Here is a 6,250-nt window from a genome sequence, read left to right on the forward strand (position 1 = left end):
GCCCAAGGAGACCAAATAAATCATGGGTGTGGGAGAAATGCCAAAGAAGATGAGGCATGGACCCCCATGGAGCCAAACATCTGCGGCATGATAGATCGCTGGAGCAATATGTCTGTGTGCCAAAAGCTGCCCTTGGGGCACCAACTCAATATGTATTATGTTAGTACCCTCGTCCAAAATCTAGGGTATGGGGGGACAAGGTCCATATAGAATATGCATGGATTTACTTTTAAAAATTCAAATATGTAAGGGAAAAATATGAAAATCTCATGTCCCCCCTCCCACAAAATATAAGGCGTATACCTTGAAAAATATGCAAGTTTTAAGATTTGTACATTTTTTTCATAATATGTGAGGCCCAAGAGGGGGGGTCTTTTGGATGAGGGGGGGGGGGGGAAATAAAAAATACACTAAAATAATCCATCTCCTTTCAAATTAATGTAACTTTTTCATGTGTTACCTAAATTTCAAGCTGTAAAGACATATTTGAAGCTCTTTTAGTGTAGAACACAACCATGTTAATTTATTTAATTTCTACTCATGGCATATTTTTAAATTCATCTCATACTCAATATTTTGATAGGATTTTTTACTAAAGGGAGTTGTCACCCTAGGAAGCTGCCCAGACCGAAGAATTTCTAGCAAAACTCACAACAAAAAAACCTTTTGTCGAAGGGGAATTTTAGAATTCTAAATCTGCCACAATCTCTTTGGCCACGATTTTGCAGGATGATTCTTTTGACAAAGCTGATTTGCCCTATGTGAAACCTAGGGTAGGGGAAAAAGGACTTTATATAAGGAAGGTATGTAGTGTGGGACAGCCTCAAAGAATGACATGACAACCCTGGTGAATGAAGAGTACAATCTTGAAGCTGGTCTTCAAGCTCCAGTGGCAGCATTGGTTGAAAATGCTAAAGTATATGGGTAATAGTGTGCCATATAGAATGATAATGCATGCCAAACAAGACCATATTTTGTAGCAGCCAAAGGAAAAGAAAGGAGGGTCTCATCATCATGAATGACATCTGCAATTGAGTGGATCCCTTTAAAAGTAAGGAAGTATGAATGTCTAGGGTCCTGTAAAGCCAGCGGAGGGGCAAAAGCCCTTGACCAATGTATGCTCCCAGCTCTCAAAAAATTTCCCTGCAAAATGAATCCCAACCATGCCATTCCAAATGTGAGAGGATATGTTTCCAATCCATTAACATGTTGGAGACAAAAGGGGAGCCTTTCATCTTGCCATCAATACAACCCAAAAGAAGGTCCATTGAGTGGGCTACCAGTGTCTAAAAGTAGGGGTGGTGAGTTGTAAGAGCAAATGGAACATCATGGCAGCCCAAGGTTAAGAACCCTGCATGAATTGAAGCATCATTTTCCCCTTATGGGCAAGAATATGCACATGAATGTTAAGAATATTCAGACCCCCATGCATCTTTGGTGAACAGAGTTGTTGCACTGAAAGCAATGAAAGAAATCTCAAACTTTTCTTGCCATGTTTTGAGCACCAGAAGGTTTCCATAATAGTGGGACATAAATGATAAAAGATGTAAGATTTCCCTTGATAAACATAATCAAAGGCAAGTAGAACTGTACATATGCCACTAAAATAGATTGAACAATTCATAGCCTGACATGCAATGGCCAAGTTGCTAATTTCTAGCATTCAAGTTTTTTCTTCAATTTTGCAAGTATCCTATCATACTATTGGCGGATGAGTAATCATCCAACCCAAGGGGTAACCAAGATGGCAAACTAGCTGAGTGGGTTGGAGAATTTCCCCTGGCCATAGAAGAGTATGCTAGTCTTTTGAATGCAATGACACCAACTTAGATTTCTGAAAATACATGATTGAGGGCTCCCCATGTGTTTCGATAGTCAAATCACATGGCATTGTCATATCTTTCTCTGACAAGTCCCAATCTTGTCCCAATGTGGATCATTTCCATCACATCAAGGGATGTGTTCATCTCAAGCTAATAGCGTTAACTATATCAAAACAATCCTAATGTTACACAAGCCTACTAACTTGGGGATTCACAATTGATGACTCCAATTATTGCTATCCAAAGGCAATACTTAAACAAAGGCAAAAAACCATTAGTGTTAGTTTGTTAGAGCCTAATCATGGAGTGGAATCCATGGAGCAGGCTAGGCAAAATGTTAGGGGGTGCCCGCATGCATCCCCAGCATTGAGCTGAAAACTCTTGTAACTAGAGTCCACGAGGATGGAGGATAAGTTTCATGGGGACTCTCAGTTTTTATGAGCATGGTGGAACAAGTAGGAAATCAAATCTTGCATTTAAAGCAGACCAATAGACATTTAAGGCTAGGTCAGACACTTGTGCTTTAGCTGGCCACGTAATTTGGACTCCTCTCTCAGCCTCCTGGTATTAAGCATAGCTGACCTCCAAGGCTTCCAGGTTAGCTGATGTTTCCGCAAATATCTAGATAGCTCTCACAAACACATTGATCAATGCTATGGATGTGATCCTTTGCATTGCAAGATACATTAGTACGATTTTGACCCCTTTACTTGTGAATTTTGTTGCGAATGTTTTGTGGTGTAGTTCTTTTGCTGTTGCAGTTTTTCAAAGATAAGTGCAATGGCTATTCAAGGTTTGTCAATGTTTGCTTCAATTGTTTGTAACAAATTCTTTTTATCTTCCGTTGTCTATATTTTGTAAGCACGTTTTTCCCTGGTTGGGATAATCAGAAATTTTTTTTTTGGCAATGATGATTCATCTAGTAAGAGTGACTTTATTGTTTTTTTGTTTTGGTTGCAGATCTTGAAACCTAGGATGATTTTGCCATTTGTAGATTCAAAAAATTAAAAATAGTCACCAAACTTTGCATGGAATATTTGTAAGCACTCATAGATAAGGTGTTGTGAACTAGTAGAGCTTTCCACAAGCTTGGTAAGGGCCTCTCTTTTTACTGTGGAGAGGCTTGTCCCTATCGTGGAATCAGCAGTGTTTATCCAAATTGATTTGTTGATGACGTCAGTATTGCGAGGGTGGTTTCCCATGAACTCAATGTGTAATTGTAATTTGAATGTGTTAAGGTTAGCCTTCTTTTTTTCCTTGTCTTCTTCTTCTTGGTAATTCTATTTGTGGAGATTTTGTTTTGTGGTTAGTGTAAGTGTAAGGTAAGGATGCAAACCAATGAAACTGTAAAAAAATGATTCTATATCGCTACAGGTGCCAATCAACTAACACATAGATGAAACACCCAAAGGGACACAAACTTTATTTGCAGTTGAAAGCATGCATTACAAAAACAACAAACAGTTACGGCAGGGGCCTTATTGAAGAGAAGATATGTACAACAATGCACCAAGTTGGCTCTATAGGCAGCAACCAAAAAAGGAGTGAAGCTCTAGACACTTGGTGCGAAAGAAGTAACAAAACCGACACTATTCATGGTGAACTCTTCAAATGGCCTTTTTTCAAACAACATGTTTCTTGTGGCAACAACACTACAACTATGAAACTCTATGAAAGGGCAATGGAGCTTGAGCACTTCATCGACATGGATGCCATGAATCTATATAGTGACCTAGGAACCATCACGACACAACACAACCTTTCAAAGACAGTACACATGAAATAGTTTGTGTGCCATTGCAAGTATAGCAAAATGGACGGCTTGGATCTCTGCTAACTCGAGGTCCTCCACAACTACTACATTGAAACTTGACAAGTGGGTTGTTCAGGCCAATGAAGTGTAAGACTCCAATTACCTATTAAACATTTGAGTTATTGTCAGCGCATAGTTTCTCTTGTAAAAATTAACTTTGACTACGCCGTTGCACCTTTTTTCCATAGCCTAGCTAAGACACTTGGCATACAAAACTATCATGCAGTGTTGCTCATAAGTTGCCCTCAGGGACAGCTCCTAAGATTGGGAAGTCAAAAACTCCTAGTGCATGTCAGGCTGGCATAAAAGATATATTCTTTGCAACATACATAACAATCCCTTCATTGATGAACTCTTGTACTAGCTGTGGGGGCAAGTGTATGCCTCCTCTCTACTTTGAAGGTCAACTGTTTCATAACACACACAGTTTTAGCATGTATCTGGTTTTCCTTGTAGTGGGGTCAAGTTTATCAATTGTGCTTTATGATCTTACCGTAGCATGGTTTTCGGGGTTTGGCCTGTCCACAACAATGATTTGGTCTGTTGGAGGTCCGTCAAGGTCTACCTTAACAACCAAAAAAGCGACAGTGTCCATCAATGCTACAAATGAAGCCCTTGTTGTTTCCACTTGGTTTGCTACCCATGGTGCGTAGACACGAATCGGCTTCTCTAGGACAAAAGATATATCACCATCAAATCGCTCACCCTTGATTATTGTTGTTGTTGTATCGACCCTTAATGATATAAACAAAGTGCCACCCTCACTAGCAACTCTTTTTGTTGTTGTTGGTCCCTCAATCCTAAAGAAGTCATTAACTTGCAAGACATCTTTCAAGCACGTTACCGAACTTGTAACAATATGAAAATTTAACGAGTGACTCTTCACCTTTAGCATATGCTTGCTCTACAGTTGCATGGAAAATAGTCTTCAATGTTTTCTTCGGATTATTTTTGATAGCAAAATTCTTGAGCAAACTTTCATCTTTGCTGACTGGATTTGTTGGTGTCAGTATGAGGGTTGAAACTGGAGTGGGTGACGATGTCTTTAACATACAAGCACTAGAAATATATACGAATCCTTTCTCAACCAATGCACGGACATCCTCCATGAACACTCCTACATGAAACTACGTTCAGCTTTGGAAGAGGATGGGTTTAATGTATGCAACACCCTTCACAAACTCACTCATCTGATACAAGAGAAAAAGATGGCGTACGGCGATCGAATTTCTCAACATGTTTCTCACACTAAAGAAGAGACAACAATACTTAGGTCACCGATTAATCGCAATAATCAAGTCATTGATTAATTGCAATTTCACGTACGTTATATGTGTTTGGTAATTAGTCGGCCATCAACAATTTTAATTCAATCCAGTCGTAAGTTTTCGGGATTGGATAATAACAAGAAACTAAGTTTTTGGGATTGGATAATAACAAAAAACTTTCGTTGCCCAAGATGAATACCACGCACTCTTTGATTCAAGCAAATAAACCCAAACAAGAACATAACTCTGGTTTCGCAAACGTAATGAGAGAATGACAAGGTGTTTTAGTTATCAACACAGTTACAAATTACAATCAACAAAAGAAACGATTGCACCAGGAGGAGTGAAAGTTTAGTCTCTGATATCGAACTCAAGATAGCCCAAGAAGACAAATTTGCCCTGAAGCATGCTTTGATAGAGTCACAAACTCTTGATATATTAACACGGGCGTCATCACAGAGTCGTTTATGAGAATCGAGATTCGAAGCCTATGTTTGAGCGCGGGAAAGATTAAACGAGGTGACTTAGGGAACATTGAAAGAAATGTCGGAAGTGGGAGTAGAGAGGGCAAAAGCAAAAGCAAGAATGAAACAAAAAACGAACGTCATGTACAACCACCTTTGGTAGTGTTGTCCTCTACTCCATTCCTGTTGTTGATTGCTTGTTCCTTTCCTTGAGCTTGAGCAATACTTGCTTTGGCAGAGCTGTTGTTGATCAGTTGTTGCTTTTCTTGAGCATTACTTGCTCTGGTAGAGTTTCATTCCTCCTCAGCCTCTGCAGTTTTATAGGGGCAACGATCAAAGAAGGACCTTGCAAAACAAAACGTGCGTCAGCCATTAAAATGTTTTATGCAACACAGGCATCCTCTCTAAGTCTTTCCTCATCCTACCCTTCAAAAAAACTTAAGCTACCCACTTAGGCCAGAGCTAGGATTGATCACTTGGGGCACGTTCTGTTGGTGCAGCACCGCACCTGGTCTTCATCACTTATTCGAGGCATACCAGCAGGACCCCACTTTCCTTATCACACAGGGGACGTGGGGGCCACTCGAGGGTATCCCGCAGCACTTAGGAGAGGCTGATACAGGAGTTCGGGAGAGGCAGCCAGTCTGGGAGATTATTAGCAGCATTACAGGGTGGCACATCTGGACCTCGCGCTGCGCGCAGATCCTCGGTGGCACCTCCTTATCGACTGCCCAGATCATGGCGGAGATTTGGAGTGAGATTATTCATACCCTCAGAGGCCAGTGGGACCAGATTCAGGGAGACTCCCGGGCCAGTCAGGAGAAGCGGCGGAGACGCTTCCTCCGGGCTTGGGACACACAGGGCCTCTTCTTCGAGCAGACT

Source organism: Dipteris shenzhenensis, chromosome 28 (genome assembly GCF_047967505.1).
Source record: "Dipteris shenzhenensis isolate YYH24624 ecotype China chromosome 28, Dip_SZ_1.0, whole genome shotgun sequence".
Taxonomy (NCBI): Eukaryota; Viridiplantae; Streptophyta; class Polypodiopsida; order Gleicheniales; family Dipteridaceae; genus Dipteris; species Dipteris shenzhenensis.